We start from the raw sequence: 18639 nt of genomic DNA, 5'->3' as shown, positions 1-18639 counted from the left end.
ATGCCAGTGACCGCTGTCTCTCTCCCTGCTCCGCTGATTCTGTCAGTATACAGCGGTCGGCGCGGGCCACAAAATATTGCACTGCGGGCCGCAAATGGCCCGCGGGCCGCGAGTTTGAGACCCCTGCTCTAAATAATCTAGCTCCTGTTCATCTAACCAACCTTCTGTCTCGCTACAATCCAACTCGCTCTTTAAGATCTCAAAACTCAGGACTTCTGGTAGTACCTAGAATAGCAAAATCAAGTAAAGGAGGTCGAGCCTTCTCTTTCATGGCTCCTACACTCTGGAATAGCCTTCCTGATAACGTCCAAGGCTCAGACACACTCTCCCAGTTCAAAACTAGATTAAAGACCTATCTGTTTAGTAAAGCATACACTCAATGCATCACCTAGCGGGTTCCACACAGGCTTCTGCATCTTGTTTATATACACTATGAACAGCAGCTACGCTAATTATTCTCTTTATTCTCTATTTTCACCTGGGGATACTCATCCCGAGGTCCTCAGATTATGCGGAGTCACTGATTGGATCCAAGACCAGCAACGAGATGATCCCAAGGATTCCATATCCGGGACCAGGCCATATCCTGAGCTGCTGCTGCGCTGATGGTCGTGGGGAGTGGAGAACATGAGTCTGATTCCAGCGACGCTCCAGGGACAGACGAGTCTTCGCTGAGGCCTTCTTCCAGCCTCCACCACGGCGACTGAAGCTCTGCACAAGACTTTTGGCAGGCGGAGAAATTAAAATGGTCGTGCCCAACTGAGTCTGGTTCTCTCAAGGTTTTTTTTCTTCACTCCCATCAGGTGAAGTTTTTTTTCCCTCTCTGCTGTCGCCACTGGCTCGCATGGTTCAGGATTGGTAGAGCTACGCATCGATGAATTTGCTCTTCAGTGTTTGAACTCTCAGTAATGATTAAATCACACTGAACTGAGCTAAACTGAACTGAACTGAACTTAAACACTAAAACCTGAACCACACTGTTCCAGTTACTATGACCATTTATGTGAAGCTGCTTTGACACAATCTACATTGTTAAAGCGCTATACAAATAAAGCTGAATTGAATTGAATTGAATTATGTGCCTTTTTTTTTTAGGAAAACATATGTGTACTTTCAGTTTTACCATAAAACCATCTTTTATTTCAGTTGTACCATAAAAGGCACAGAACAGTATCATAAGAGGTCTTTCTGTACCATATAAGGTACATCTTTTACAAAGGTACAGCACTGTTCCTTAAGGAGGATTATTTGTACCACCGTGTACCTTTTTTCTGAGAGTGTACAGTCCAAAGACGTGCACTATAGGTGAATTGGTACGGGTGTTTCTGAGTGCTGGGTTGCAGCTGAAAGGGCATCTGCTGTGTAAATCATATGTTGGATAAGTTGGCGGTTCATTCCACTGTGGCAACCCCTGATAAATAAAGGGACTAAACCGAAGGAGAATGAATGTAAAAATGTAATTCTACTTTCTTTTCACACGTCATTCTATTTTGTTTAACCCAGGCTTTTTCTGGAAACGTAGCCCCGCGGACATTTCTGGAGACCACGAAATACGTCCCGGGAGGTACGTATTTGTGCAGTATTTGTTTTCGCGAATCCACAAGAGGCTGCTGTGCCCGCTTTTTCGCGTCTCGAACACCTCGCGCGAGCGAACTGTTCTTGTGTAAAAAGCCGCCGGAGGCCGCTGCTGAGCGACCGCCTGTCCGACTGACCGTCTGACCGACTGGCTGAATGACTGAACGATTGACTGGGCGGCCGTCCAATCGGCCAATTCAGCCACCCTTCTCCTCCTCCTCCTTCTTCCCTAAACTCAAGCCACGATTTACGAAAGCCGTGCGGTAATAGAAAAGCCCTTGTTCGATTTTGACCACGTTTTCGGATTTCACCACATTCTCGCCTCGTTACGAACTCGTTCACTTGACTTTTTGGATTCTGTTTTTTGTCTTACCTGATTTCTGGAACCGCTCTTCCCCGGACTCGAACCCGGTCTTGAACGCTGCCGGCTCCTCCTCCGAGCCTCCACTCCACTGATGTAACACGACGAGCTAACTGAACAAACTAGTTGCGGCGGGAAAGCCCTCCACATGGAGGAGGCGAGCCGTCAGCCCAGCCAGCGAGCGCGAAGAGGAGCGGTGTCACACTGCCCCGTAGCATTCTCTTGAAAAAAACAAATGCAGCCATACATACTTCCGGCCACGTAAATCACAGTCTACAAAATCGTCCATGGGGCTATGTTTTCAGAATGAGCTGGGTTGATTTTGTTTCTTATTAATCTGGCTGAGCCTCTTTTGATGGTGCTGTATAATGGCTGTATTATGAGTTTTGGTGCATGTCCTAGTTGGTATCAGGTAATAGCACAGATCATTTTGTTAACATATGATGTACACTATGAGGTGTTATGTTTTCATAAAAACGTCCATAAGTAAAAAAAATAAACAAAGCTTGCTTCCACACACAAGGGAGTTTTCCTGGTTATGAAGCTTACAATCAATGAGGATATCTCAACATATATAAAGCAGTATTTAGATGTTTTAGTCATTTTTTTCAAAGCTCCACAATTATGTATTCAAAAACAAATGTCTCTGCCGTCATGCAGGGCAGCTGCTTGTACACAACTTCACCTCAAAATAGCTCTACCACCACCAAACGGATGATGTATGAAACTTCCCAACAGATTGTCCATATAAATCACATCGGGATCCACCCTGCTCCATTAACTCTCTGGCACGGAGCTGTCCATTTAGCCTTTGTGTATCAAAATAAATCCATACCCAGCTAATGAATGAAAGCCGCTTGGAAATGGTCTGTAAAAGTACTTGAGCGCCACAAAAGCAGGTGCAGCGGGAGGAGCAAGACAGGCTGATTACTGCTGTCTGCCATTGGGATGATCTCCGATAGAGAGACCAGAAGAAGCAGATCTGAGCCTACATGTGGTATGCATTTGACACTATAAACACACACACACACACACACACATCAGTTCTCTGGCAAACCTCCCACCCATCAAACACTGAGGGAAGAATAACAGTGCGGAATGGACTGTTGCATGCAAAGCACACTCCACCTACAGCCGGCCTTCAACGCTTTTATCAAAGAAACATGCCGCCCGTTTGCGGAGGATGTGGAAGTGCGCTGAGATAAATAAAACGCCATCAGGGGTTGAAATGTTTATGCAGAACGTTCGGCTAGTTTAGTTGAGTCAGGCCACAGCGAACGCTTCAGCAAACTGTCAGCTCAGAGCAAAAACAAATCGCACAAGCAAACTAATTCTGAAGTCTTTTTTGGGGTGGAAGGGGCATGGAATAAAGAAGGCCGTTGTGACAAAGACAATCCACAATGCCTTTTCTCTGAATTGCGAGGTAACATGAAGGAACATGAAGGTATTAAGTTAATAATATTAGTTTTTACAAATTTAAGTGGGTTGAACTTAAAATAATTAGGATGTCCCCAAAAAAGCTCAAGAATTTGGTTTCAGCTAATTTAAATAAGTAGTTTGTTTAGCAAATGTCGTTTTGAGTGCAGAATGGAGAGATGCAAATATAGAGTTCTAAGAATATTAATTTGAATTTCTTGAAACTAAACTAAAATAAAAAAAAATTTATAAAAAACTTAGTTTATATTTTTAGTTTATAAAACTGTATAGTTTAAAATTTATTTTGAGCTATTTTGAGACTCATGAGATTTCCAAAATGTAAGAAGAAGAAAAAATGAATCCCAGGAAGTAAAATTACGTAAGATAAGTCAGAATTTTGAGAATGTAAACTCAGATTTTTTACTTGGGACTTGTGGAACTGCGCATCGATGGATTTGCTCTTCAGTGTTACCTTGTGACTTTTAGCTGTAAAAATTAAATCACACTGAACTAAACATCTACTCTGAATTGTTTGAAACAACCTACATTGTAAAAGCGCAGTAGAAATAAAGATGAATTGAATTGAATTGTTTATAAAATGTTAGAATTGTGAATTGTAGGATGCAAACTCAAAACTCAAAAATGAAATCAGAATTTCTAGAAAATAGTTCCAATATTTCTAATTCTGTGGAAAATGAAATAAATTTGAGATTTGATGCTCAAGCATGATTTTTAAATCCCAAGATAAAACTTTACAGAAAACTCCTTAAAATGTAAAAATGTTAAGATTTAAAAAAGTCCAAATTGTGAATTTATTCATTCATGCATTCATTAATTTTACTTCCGCCTAGTCTCTATTTCAGAGATCACCACAGCGGAATGAACCGGCAACTGTTCTGGCTTATGTTTTTTGCAGCGGATGCCTTTCCACTAAAATGTCAATGTAAGAAAATGTCAGAGCTAGGTGATATAAAATGTAAACATAAAAATGGAGTCCAAATTCATTGGTCAAGACAACTGTGAGATATATCCTGATATACTAAAGAAATATAAAAAAAATGTTTGTATATATATATTTTTTAGATATATGTATATATATATATATATATATATATATATATATATATATATATATATATATATATATATATATATATATATATATATATATATATATGTAAAAAAAAAAAAATATATATATATATATATATATATATATATATATATATATATATATAAATTAAAATATATATATTGAGGGCAAACAAGTGCAAAGAGGCAGAGCTACAGACGCCTACTAGCATTTTGCTTAGATGGGCTTTACTTTGGGAGAAATGCTTAATACATCATTACCTGCGACTCGTTTGTGTTCTGACCACATGTGCTTGGTTGTACACCATATCAAAAAAGTCTTTTAAAAACACTGTTGTAACACATTGAGCCACTTAACACTGTTCTTATGATGCTTTTCGACAGGAGGAAACCGCAAATTACTTCGAAATACTTCAGATATAGTGTGTGCTAGTAAATGCAAAAACTATTTATAAAATCCAGGTGTAACACTGTATGACAACGTTTCAGATGACTGTTTTACAGCCTACAGCTTATCAATCTGTTAGATTCTGGAGTGCATTACAGGTCTAAAGGAAATTATAAATGATAACTTATCTTAAATAAAACAAATACATTTATAGATATGATATGTGTACATGCAAAGTTCAGCGGTTAATCAGCCGGAATGACATGACAGCGACCAGCGACTCAGAGACTCAAGTGGCCTCGCCCTTATGCAGACTTGATAACATAATATAAACAAAATGAATGTGTTATAAAAAAAACCACCCCGTCACAGTTGTCATGAAGAATAATATTAGCTATATGAACCAAAACCACCGTTTGTACCAGGCTGTAAACATGTTTTTATCAGCTGTAAAATTCACCAATTTAGCATTGCAGTCAGTAAACATCTTGACTTCCTGGAGCCTGCCCCCAAAGGTGAGTCAATGAATTGCAGTTTCAGTTACTGTTGCATATTGGCTTTACGAGGGAGAGCAATAGGTTGCCGCTTGGATGTAACCTGATATTCTAAAGAGATTATATAGAGAAAATTGTGAGATGCAAATTCAGAATTCTGAGAAATATAAATGTGCCAGAATAAGATGTATGAGGGACTAATCTATGACGGCCCATTTGTAAAATCAACGTGATGCAGTTCCTCATCACCATCTTCTCTTTTATGTACAAGATAATACGCATGCAATGACTCTCCGCTCTCGTTATCCCACATAAAGCAGTTCTGCAAATACACACAAACACAAGTCAAGCTCCACTGGATACAACTTTATAAAATGTCTGCACGATGTGAGCTGCTTTGGACTTTGGGCTCCTGATCATCAGCTTGATTTAGTGATGAACGGAAAGTCAGATGCTGTTTGTCCACGTCGAGGGACGTCCAGCGTGCAAATGAGATCACAGCGCAGAGAGCAGCTGTTTCTCCAGTTCCTGAAGATCTGCCCTCCGCTTCCTGCTGCAGGCCGTAATGCACGGAGCAGACGCTGAGCAGCTTTAACATGACTGGATCGAAAACAAGCAAACAAACACATCAAACAGCACATCCTCTCAGGAGGCAATCGCGGGAAGTAACGTCAATCAGATCACATTAGCTGTGCGTGGATGACATCGTCCTGATGCTCAAGCCATCACTCACAGTTTAATGAGAAATGCATGGTCTCAAGCAGTTACTTTCGGGATTTGTTTTAAAAGATATTGAAGAAAGATATTGAAGTAGACGATATCAGTCGTCTCGCATCATGGGCAGATCTAGGGGTGGGGCCACAGGGACACCAGCCCCCATTTAAGTCAGTATGGCCCTTGTTGTTCCCCTCTCCTCTGAGAATTGAGTATTATCTATTGGGTCATTGCTGATTTATATCAAAGCTTAGACATAAAGATGCGCTTTAACATATGCATACATGGGCATCAGAGTAAATAGTGTTAGCAACTCAAGGGGGGAAATACTATTGTTTACAATATAATCCTAATTCTGTATTTCCTGAGCCGCCAAGCCACAGCCAAGGCCATTCAGTTCATCAAGGAAGGACAAATGCCAGAGAGATCAATAAAGAGGCCCGAGACTGATGTCAGTTGATCAGTTGATCTGAAGATTCCACCACACATTATCCAGTCCACATCGAGACCTGACATGATCTTGGTCTCTAAGGCCACAAGACAATTAATCCTGCTGGAGCTAACTGTGCCCTGGGAGGAGAGGATGGATGAGGCTCAGGAGAGAAAGAAGGGAAAATACCAGGAGCTAGTGGAGCAATGTTGGATGTATGGATGGAGGACCAGGTGCATGCCAGTGGAAGTGGGCAGTAGGGGATTTGCCAGCTACACCCTGAGCAAGGCCTATGGTACACTAGGAATAACAGGCACCAACTGAAGAAGAGCCATAAGAAACAATGTGGAGACAGCGGAGAAAGCATTCAGGTGGCTCTGGTTGAAGAGGAGGGAACGGTGGGGGCAGTAGCATGTAGACATAGGCTGAGGTCTGATCCGCCTCAGTCGGGTCGCCTGGAGGAGGGTGTCTGTTGCAAGACCTGAAACACCCTGTGAGTCCAGGAAACAACACTGATGATGTGTCCAAGGTAGTGCATCAGAAAATGTTTCTGTAACCCTGTTTGGGAAAGGGGAGAAATACTATTGTTTACAATCCTAATTCTGTATTTTGTCATGTGGCTGAATCTCTGCTGTGGAGTGGATTTCAGGCACTCTTTGCCAGTGAGTGAGAGAGCAAAACAACAACAACTCCTGTAAGATTTTTCTGTTGCATATGCACTGGACCTATTTCACACAATGTACTTCTTGTGCACAAATAAATCAGTCATATGTTTAAGCTCATTATTTTACAATTAAATAATTAGGGTTTAACAGAGATGGGTTGCAGCTGGAAGGGCATCTTCTGCGTAAAAACGTGCTGGATAAGTTGGTGGTTCATTCTGCTGTGGCGACCCCGGATTAATAAAAGGACTAAGCCAACAAGAAAATGAATGAATGAATGATTAAAAAAAATTAGGTGTTTGTGAAACCTTCAGTAGGTGTGGTCATTAGGCAGCGGTAAAGGTGTGCTTCATGGCGAAATCGATAGTGAAAGCAAATACTGCTTCTGTAATTTACGGTTCAACCGTAAATGACAGAGAAACATAAATCTGTTTTGACTTCTGTCAAAGTGCGATCTTATATACAGAAAAAACAAATCTACAATGTGTTTACCAGAACTAGAATCCAGTACCAAGCTGGGAACTGGGAGGTGGGGACTCAATCCGAAAGAGCAGGATCAAGCTGAAGAGTTTGGACATGTTTGTGAAGGGGTTCCCACAATTTATTAAAAAATAGTACAAAGTCTTCAAAATGAGAGGATAAATTGTGGTTGGGCGGAAGAACCACAAATAAACCAATAATTGAACAAGGTGGGATATCAACAGTGGTACACAGTGGTCACAACATTGGTCGCACTCAGGGTCAATAGATGGATTAATGTGAGCTAGCCTGCTCTTGGACCAATGAGCTCTATGCTCTACCTTGCATTTTATTAGCCTGTGACGTGCACAGATTGAAGAAGAGTCAACCCTGTTTAAAACTGCTTTCAATGTCAATTGTTAATGTCAGTTCCAATGTCTTGAGACCAGGTGGTCCATAAGTCATCAAAAGAAAGTTGCAGATTAACTATTATTAAATAATTATAATATATTAATAAATAATAAAATAATTTAGAAATTAAACCTTTAGCACAGGGATCTATGCCCAGTATGGTGTCTACATCTGAAGCAGGAGCTGAATTTGGAAAGTTAACAATTTTTATTGCGCAAAATCTCGAATTTGTAAATATCTGAAAAAATGAGCTTTAGGGACATTAAATTGTGAGGCCAACTGACCAAAAGAGGCAAAAACACCACCAACCCAAGGTCTCTCCATGAGGCTTAAGCACTGTCTAAGATAGAAGCGTAAAACAGAAAATTGGAGTGTTAACATTAATGATTTTAATTAAAGGAAAAGTTTACTCAAAACGAAAAAAAAAAATCCAATTTAATCAAGTTTCTTTCTACTGTTGAAAACAAAAGATTCCTTGAAGGAGGCTGAAAATCTGTAACAAGCAGAAAAAACTAATATGGAAGTCCATGGTTGCAAGTTTCCATCTTGCTTTAAACTATTTTATTTTGTGTTCAACAGAACAAAGAAAGTCAAACATATTTGTAACAAGTGAAGGCTGAGTAAATGATGACAATTTTCAGTTTTGGGTGAATTATCCCTTCAACACTATAATAGTTTCCCCAGTTCTTCTGAAATTCAGAGTCTGCCACAGGTTTCTTAGAATAGGCCAATATTATTAGAAGTGCTTTTTTTTCAGTATAAAGTACATTACACATTTCAAGAGTTCACACTTAGCTGATGATTTATAAAAGCTTGTTTGGCATGCTGTCCCGGGAGAGAGCCCCGAGCTCAAGGGCTCCTCGAGCCCGGGGCTTCCTCCCGATGGCAGAGCGAGAGGGGAGCCTGATCTCGGTGGATCTCAGGACTCCCCTGCTCCGGTAGCTAAGGGAACACAAGGGGTTAGACAAAAGCTTGATTGTTATGTATGTTGAATTTCTTTGGATGGTGGGAGGAAACCGGAGAACCTGGGGAAAACCCACACGGACATGGGGAGAACATACAAACTCCTCATAGAAACACCCACCGGTCCTGTGGAACCAGGGCTGACAGTGTTCTTGCTGTGGGGCTCACAGTGCTAACTACTGGGCCGCCGTGCCGCCCAATCAGAGGTAAAGGAGGAGAATAGGGGAGGAGGGGGGTTTCTTCCAAACAAAGATAAAGTGAACTGAAAACTGTGGCTATTTATAGCTTAGGGCTCATATGATTGGAAGATAGTGATTAGCAAATGCGAGACCGGCCGTGATAAATCATAAGCACGTGATCCTCTCGAAATTAGTTTATGAATAAACTTCACCTGGAGAGTCCTTGTAAATCATGTATACAAGCAATGTGAGTCTGTGTTTGTGCATTTGTGGTTTATTTTGTAACTGTAAACTTATATAAGGGCCATTCTTCAATTACGGGCACTTTTAGCCTTGTGAAGTTGAGTAAAAAAAAAAAAACTTCAAAATTAACGTATGACACAGCCTCATAAGTTTAAACAATTTGTCTATTTTTAAGATTTGTTGGAGGACAAACTTAGATAAGAAGAGAAACATTTTTTCCATCGTGAACTGAACAGATGTCAATTCCAATAAGAAATCATATATAGAGGAATCAGTTTGTAAGACATCAGAAAATGTACTGGCAGTTTATTACATTTTTTTTCCATAATATACAACCCCAACTCAGACAATATATCACTTTAATCCACTAAAAAAGGTTCATAAACTTTACTTTTTCAGACTTTTTGAAGTTAACAGTAGTTGCAAGAAAGATCAAGGACCCATAAAGCTATTTAAAAGCATAAATAAATTAATAAAATAATAAAATCTGTCTAAACAGCTTCCAAAAGTTGATTTTGCATCAAAGCAGCCCTTTAAACAAGTTGAGGGTGATTCAATGATAACAGAAGTGAAGTATCCCTTTAAATAGGCATGACTCTACTGGATAACAAAGAGTCCTCCTGTAGCAACAAACAAGCTAATTTCCTGCCCATCTTGACACCTGACAGCCTCTTCTGCTATTCATAAAGAGGTCATGCATATTCCCAATAATAAACTCAGACCAGAAAGATGACAAGAAAATTAGCTTAGTAAACTGGAGACGCTGCCCTCTTGATGAGTAAATTACAGAGGATGCGGATACTAATAAGCGCATGAGATTTAGGCGAGAGGGAGGCACGCATCACAGATGAAACAACGGAGGTTTGGAGCAACCGAGTCATAAAAAGTGGTTGTTTGTGTCTCCATGTGCAACTGCCCAGGGCACACGGCGGAAAATACACATCCACAACCAATCACGATGAGTCGGCTCTTCATTAATCATACACTACGGAGTTTCCCTCACCACTTAGGGCTCTTCAGAAAAGCCAAGCATGCTGGCAGATACAAAATGACATGATGCTGAATGAAAGTCTGTTGTCGTTTTAAGTGACACTGAGTGAGTTTTCAGCTGTCTGAAAATCAGGGTGAACCGATGTACACTATGTGCATGAAATATGAAGTACGAAATATAAATCATGTGACTCAAATCGTCAAACGTAATGACAAATGAGATATTTTTTATAAAAGAATGCATTATTTATTTATTTTTAACATAAATGACCATAGCTGGACAGGTTTGGAAAACTCTAGCAAACATTTATAATTATTTAAGGGTTGATAATGTTGCTCATATACAGTGCATGTGGAAAGTATTCATAGCGCTTCACTTTTTCCACATTTTTTTATGTTACAGCTTATTCCAAAATGGATTAAAATAGTTTTTTCCTCAAAATTCTATACACAATACCCCATAATGACAATGTGAAAAAATATTTTTTGAAATTGTTGCAAAATTTATTTAAAAAAAAATAAAAATCACATGTACAAAAGCATTCTCAGACTTGCTGTGAAGCTCTAAATTGAGCTCAGGTACATTCAGATAAGTTCAGATCAGTTTCAACTGATTATTCTTTAAATGTTTCAGCAGCTTAATTGAGGTCACCTGTGGTAAATTCAGTTGATTGGTCATGATTTGAAAAGGCATACACCTGTCTATATAATGTCCCAGGGTTGACAGTGCATGTCAAAGCACAAACAAACATGAATACAAAGGAATTGTCTGTAGACCTCCAAGACAGGATTGTCTCGAGGCACAAGGCTGGGGAAGGTTACAGAAACATTTCTGCTGTTCTGAAAGTTCAAGTGAGCACAGTGGCCTCCCATCATCTGTAAGTAGAAGATGTTTGGAACCAGCAGGACTCTTCCTAGAGCTGGCTCGCCATCTAAACTGAGTGATTAGGGGAGAAGGGCCTTAGTCAGGGAGGCGACATAACCTGATGATCACTCTGTGTGAGCTCCAGAGTTCTTCTGTGGAGAGAGAAGAACCTTACAGAAGGACGACCATCTGTGCAGCAATCCACCAATCAGGCCTGTATGGTAGAGTAGCCAGACGCAAGCCACTCCCTGCCTGGAATTTGCCAAAAGGCATCTGATGGACTCTCAGACCATAAGAAACTAAATTTTCTGGTCTGATGAGACTAAAATTGAACTCTTTGTAGTGAATACCAGGCGTTACGTTTGGAGAAAACCAGGCACCGCTCATCAACAGGCTAATAATATCCCTACATTGAAGCATGGTGGTGGCAGCATTATGCTGTGGGGATGTTTATCCACAGCAGGAACTGGAAGACTAGTCAGGATAGAGGGAACGATGTACAGAGACATCCTGAATGAAAACGGCTTCAGAGTGCTCTTGATCTCAGACTGGGGCGACGGTTCATCTTCCAGCACGACAATGACCCAAAGCACATCGCCAAAAAATCAATGGACTGGTTTCAAAACAAATTGGTGAATGTTTTTGAGTGGCCCAGCCAGAGCCCAGATCTAAATCCTATTGAACATCTCTGGAGAGATCTAAAAATGGCTGTACACCTTCGCTTTCTATTCAAGCCTATTCGGAAAGACAGGTGTACCAAGCTTCTGGCATCATATTCAAAAAGACTTGAGACTGTTATTGCTGCCAAAGGAGCATCAACACAGTATTGAGCAGAGGCTGTGGATACTTATGTACATGTGATTTCTAAGGTTTTTTTTATTTTTAATAAATTTGCAACAATTTTTTCACATTGTCATTATGGGGTATTGTGTGTAGAATATAGAGGAAATAAATTATTGAAGTTATTTTGGAGTAAGGCTGTAACATAACTTTCCTGATGCATAGTAAGGAACAATCTAAACTCGTATAGCTGGAGGAGTCAGGCAGTACAGTGCCATGCTAAAGCCCACCCCAAGCTTTTAGTTGCACATTAAAAATCGCCCATTTCTACAGGAAGCATTCATGTGGAATTGGCTTGGAGTGCGGGGTCTGTCTCAGCGGAGAGTCATTGTGAAAGATGACATCTGAGATTATAAATCAACAATCCTCTCCACGACTTCAGAAACCCTCTGAAACCACAAGAGCAATATACTTCATGATGGAATTCTCCAAGGACCGGATCCTCGCTCCACTGTCACGCAATGTTAACGCGGGATCGCAAGTTTTTTTAACACACCTCCAAGTACCCAGCAATCACCGCTCCAAATAAACATTCCATGTGGAAACTCATGCAACTATTACATTCGACCGTCACAGGATCTGCACTTCATATTTTAGCACAGCCACCCAAGATAAATGTACTCTGCACTGTTTTAAAACAGGAATGTCAGGTATCTCTTGATTAAACTGGACGTGGTTCGCCAAAAAATGAACTTTGTAATAATATTTGGGTGTCAGGGGAAGGTAGCATCAGGCGCACACCTGTCTCTCCTGCTTAATGTCAAGAAGAAAAAGCAGACAGGAAATGCATGATCCTGACAGGAAGTTAAAGAGGGTAGTCAGAGCTCTTTAGAGACTGATGCCAATCCAGGCCTCGGCTCCGCTCAGGGAGTATCAGGTTTAGCCACACGGGTTAGCTAAGTCGAGTTGTGTGTACCTTTCTTTTCAAGTGTCGACGCTTCACATTTAGAGCCTCCTCACAGACATCAATGCAATCCACCTGGGGCTTTTTACAGGCTCCTGGGTCCTAGGATGCAAACTTTCCATGTTCGCAAACAATGGTAGGAAAGTGGATCTGCTGAAAAGACAAGCAAGAAGGATATCCAATTGAAGACAGAATTATTATTAAATACTTTACAGTTCATGTGACATTAACTATACCATACAGTCGTGCACAGAAAGGATTAAACAGTGACAGAAGCACTTAGAGAATGTACAGTACTTGTTTTAACCGTCACTTAGTCACTGACAGAGATAGAAACATTGTGTTGCCTAGTATTAAAAAATACTTTTTATTTATTATTATCGTTCAGATCGTGAAACAGGTGAATTAGCCTGTAAGTTTAAAAATATATATTTATATGTATGTCATTAAGATATATGTATGTCAGAACTCAAATGGTTGTGCCTGTCTGTGTTATAGTAGTATACAACCTTACCCTATTAAACAAACATTTTTAAGTGTGTTTCACAATAAATTTATACCTATGAATATAATATTAGGCTTTATATATATATATATATATATATATATATATATATATATATATATATATATATATATATATATATATATATATATATATATATATATATATATATATATATATATATATATATATAAAGCCTAATATTATATTCATAGGTATAAATTGTGAAATTATAAATTTTAATTTAAAAAATGAAGTTTAAAGTGACATTTGAAGGCTTAACTAGGTTAATTAGGCAAGTTAGGGTAATTATGCAAGTCAAGACCAGTGATTCCTAACCTTGTTTTGTCTGAGAACCCCTTTTCACCCTTTATTATCACTCATATAAGTTTACAGTAAGCAAGACAAAAAAACTGTATATATATATATATATATATATATATATATATATATATATATATATATATATATATATTCTTTTAATATGTCTATAGTCTTTAAATGAATATTGGAACATATTTGGAATGATATTTTTTGTGTGTCTTCTATAAATCAATGTAATGATAATATCCGACCGCAATCCTTTTAATATAACACATTCTGAACTACTGTAAAATATACAATCCAACCCGCTCTAAGATCTCAAAACTCAGGGCTTCTGGTAGAACCTAGAAGAGCAAAGTTGAGTAAAGGAGTTCAAGCCTTCTCATTTATGGCTCCTAATAGCCTTCAGGGCATCACTTAGCGGTATGATACATGAATGTGCTCCACGCCGGTTTTTTGCATCTTGTTTATATACACTATGAACAGCAGCTACGCTAATTATTCTATTTATTCTCTATTTCCACCAGGGGATACTCATCCCGAAGCCCTCAGACTATGCAGTGCCACTGATTTGATCCAAGACCAGCGACGAGATGATCCCAAGGTTTCCATAATCCTGGACCAGGCCGTATCCTGAGCAGCTGCTGTGGTGGTCATGGAGGAGTGGAGAGCATGAGACTGATTCCTGTCCAGCTTCTCCAGCCTCCGGCGCCTTGACTGCAGCTCTGCACAAGACGTTTGGCCATAGGAGAAACGGTCGTACCCAACTGAGCTTGTTTTCTCTTGAGGTTTTTTAAAACTTCACTTACGCCAATTGGTGAAGTTTTTTCCAAGCCGCTGTCGCCACTGCCTTGCATAGTTTGGGATCTGTAGAGCTGCGCATCGATGGATTTGCTCTTCAGTGTTTGAACTCTCAGTAGTGATTATTAAACCACACTGAACTAAGCTAAACTGAACAGAACTTAAACTCTGAAAACTGAACTACACTGTTTCAATTTACTATGATCTTCTATGTGAAGCTGCTTTAACACAATCTACACTGTAAGAAAAGGTAAATTGAATTAAATATATTTAAAGACATATTACAACCTTTATTGTTTTGATGCTCTGATGTAAGACTTGAGGGGAGCGTCTCTCAATGCCAAAAGCCAATGCCAAGTTTAAGCAGGAAGAAAGAACGACAGCCAAAATCATCCTCCACCAGAACTGATTCTCTAAACATCTCTTTTCCTCCTTATTGGAGATCTGGGAAGCTCGTCTGTGGCGTCTTATCAGGGGAGGAAATGGTTGATTTGATGTGGCGTTGGGCCGTGGGCTTGGATCCTTTCCCACCCTCTGTCAAAAGGGTCATATAAGAGGAAGAGCCGAGGGAATCACTTCGGGGCCTCCGTCCAAATGAGACACCCCATATCCTCCTCTTGAGCTGTTCACGGTTCCCCTTCAGGGTCGCTTGATGCAAATCGCAGAAAGCGACACCCCTCTCAGAGTCTGTGAATGTGCTCAGGGTTACGTAATGGCATGATTCAGAAATCTAAAGGCATTTGGATTTGGTGGTAGGTGGTTTCATGACACATGATGATGCAATCCTGTGACTACCCATTTTATCTGTGAGCCATGCGTTTACAGGCCTCTGGGAAAGCTGTTTTAACTGGTGCCTGCAGGTTTAAAGGAATGCTATTTTGGTAATAGGCTAATTGGATCACTCCCTTAGAGTTAAAACAGTTGAGTTTTATCATATTTTTATCCAATGAGACGATCTCTGGTGGGAGCACTTTTAGCTTAGCTTAGCATAAACTATTGAATCAGATTAGACCATTAGCATCTTGCTTAAAAATGAGTTTTGATAATTCACCCAAGGAGGCATTGTGGCTCAGTGGTTAGCACTGTCGCCTTACAGCAAGAAGGTCGCTGGTTCAAGTCCTGGCTGGGCAAGTTGACATGGAGTTTGCATGTGTGGAGTTTGTATGTTCTCCCCGTGTAGCTGTTGGTTTCCTCCGGGTGCTCCGGTTTCCCCAAAAGTCAAAAGACATGTGGTATAGGTGAATTGAATAAATTAAATTGGCCATAGTGTATGCGTGTGTGTGCGCGTTTGAGAGTGTTTGGGTGTTTCCCAGTTCATTCTGCTGTGGCAACCTCTGAAATTGATTCTAAGCAAAAGGAAAATGAATGAATGAACAATTCACCTATTTTAAAGCTTGACTCGTCTGTAGATACATTGTGAATGTCCAATACAAAATGAAAAATTGCTATTTTCTTTGTTGATGTTGAGATATTTTGCATTTTATATCAATGAGCAAGTAATTTTGCTGTCATTCCAAGGCTGCAGCTGACACAATGATATTACACAGCCCCTGAAAATAGTCCCCAGCTAGGTGGTAACAGCACTGCGTAATATTATTGCATAGGAAAGCTATCAAAACTCTTTAAAAAAAATATTCATGCTAATGGTCTAATCGGATTTAATGAATTTTGCTAAGCTAAGCTAAAAGTTTGCTCGCCAGCCCCCAAAATAGACTGAATTATTAAAAAAATGCTCAAAGTCTAACTCCAGGGAAGTAAAAGAGCCTGTTTCCAAAAAAAAGTGGAGTGTTACTTTAAGTGTGGGATTCCAAGCTGCAGGAAAACACATTTTGCTGCATTCCCATAGTGGTCGTGGAATTGTTATTTTCCTCTTCTTTTCCAGGGTTCCTGCTGATGCTGTTGTCTGATGGCGGTTTGTCAGCCGAGTGACAATTCCTGCCTAATTTCAAGAGGAAGCCAGAATGCCCTCAAACAAGTCTGTTGATAGCTTTGTTCCTGGGCCAAGAGCAAACTCGGGACGCTCAGCTGTGGAGCTGCTCCCCAGAGCCAAAGCTTCACAGAAGCAATTAACCATGGGTAGTTTGGCTTAATGAATACTATCAATTACAAAGCCTCTGTACTTACAGAGCTGGAAAAACTCTGGGACTGTGTGGTACTTCATAGAAGGGGAAAAAAAAAAAACAGCAACGACAATACAGCATTCATATCGAGAATATTTTTGACCGCTTTGGGTTACTTGAGATTGATGTTTAGTAATGAAACAACAATCTCCAGCTAATCTACGTGATCTCTAAATCGACTAGGGTTAATGAACACAAACCCAGCGCTACACGGCTGTTGACCTGTTACTCTTAAGACTCAAAGATGTTTTTGTTGGCTTTTCAGATCTGAACACTTGTAATTCCATACTCAAGCAATTTCTTATTTCGTATGAAGCATTTCTTTTGCAGTGGCTAAAAAATATTTAGCATAGCATAAATGTAATCAAGACATAAATGATCTCATTATAATCATGTTTTCTAGCAGCATCAGTTGCATCGCTACACTGCAATTCACAAATCCTCCAGTCGTAATCACCACACAGACACTGAATGGGACACTTCCAAAACCTCACATCCCCGTACCCCAACCCCAATAATGCAAGTCTACTAAAGGAGGTCAAGTCTTCTCATTTCTAAAGTCTTCCTGATAATGATAAAAGATACTGGAATTCGATACAAATTGATACTGAAATTTTAAAAACGTCCATTTCCCGCTAATATTGAGCGCTGTTGAGAACATTTTTAAACACTGCTGATTTGCCATTGAGTTCACCTGCTCAACAAAAATGTCTGTAATTGGCAGTGAAAGCCATAGGTTTACTAAACTCACCGCTGTTTATTCAGTGTAACCACAGATACAGGAACACTGGAGCATTTTAAAGCTGCGATTCATCAGCAGATCGCTCGCATATTAGCTTATAGACAAGCCAGCTGATTAACATGACTTTGAAACACTCCAGTGTCCCTGTATCTGTAGTCCTTCCATCTGCAATAAAATGGCATTTTTAGGCAACAAATGGCCAAAGTGGGTCAATTTGGAAATTACATTTTCACATCACAGTGTGGACTGTAAAAACGGAGACTTCTGGGGGAAAAACAATTATACAAGTCTACTAAAGGAGGTCAAGCCTTCTTATTTAAGGTTTCTAAACTCTGGAATAGTCTTCCTGATAATGATAAATGCTACTGGAATTCGGTACAAATTGATACTGAAATATTAAAAACGTCCATTTCCCGCTAATATTAAGCGCTGTTGAGAACATTTTTAAACACTGCTGATTTGCCATTGTGTTCAACTGCTCAACAGAAATGTCTGTAATTGGCAGTGAAAGCCATAGGTTCACTAAACTCACCGCTGTTTATTCAGTGTAACCACAGATACAGGAACACTGGAGCATTTTAAAGCTGCGATTCATCAGCAGATCGCTCGTATGTCAGCTTATAGACAAACCAGCTGATCAACATGACTTTGAAGCGCTCCAGTGTCCCTGTATCTGTGGTTACGCTTGCAACTATTAAACGTTGCCTGGGAAATGGTTTGATTTCAGTTTACTGATTCCATTGATTTTTCCTGTTTGCAGGGCGAGAAGGGAGTTTGAGCTTAGGTAGATCTCGAGATCTACCGCTGCTTAAGGATTGCTATGATGGTGTGCTGCTGGTGAAATTGGTATATGGTGCTAATTTGGTTTAGTCAGTTTACTTATGTCTCATGTTTTGGACTGTAGGAGGAAACCGGAAAACCTGGAAAAAACCCATGCGAGCACGGGGAGAACATAAACTCCACATGGGAATGTCAACTGGCCGGGTAAAGACCCGAACCGGAGACATTCTTGCTGTGAGGTAACAGTGCTAGTCACTGGGTCGCCGTGCTGCCCTATGAAGGAAAAAGAGGAGGAAAGAGGATGGACAGCGGGATCCTTCAAGCCAAAGATGACTATGGTAAGATGCTTTGGTTATTTATACTAAGTTGGGAATCATCTGA

General features: G+C 40.0%; 1 long non-coding RNA gene across 2 annotated transcripts in view; it reads right to left on the bottom strand.

Moving 5' to 3' along the window:
• LOC147835402 (uncharacterized) overlaps positions 1–18639 on the bottom strand; it is a 47519-nt gene that overhangs the window by 16398 nt on the left and 12482 nt on the right. Inside the window, exon 2 of one of the 2 annotated variants that reach the window (XR_015499841.1) lies at positions 12999–13139. This is a non-coding gene — a long non-coding RNA (uncharacterized LOC147835402). Of the gene's footprint in view, positions 1–12998; positions 13140–18639 lie in introns of those variants that run through there. The other variant, XR_015499843.1, reaches the window with a different exon arrangement.

The sequence above is a fragment of the Danio rerio genome, chromosome 9, assembly GCF_052040795.2.
Source record: "Danio rerio strain M-AB ecotype USA chromosome 9, GRCz13ab, whole genome shotgun sequence".
Lineage (NCBI taxonomy): Eukaryota > Metazoa > Chordata > Actinopteri > Cypriniformes > Danionidae > Danio > Danio rerio.
Note: the sequence above shows the minus strand (reverse complement) of the source record. Positions and strands in the feature narration are given on the sequence as shown.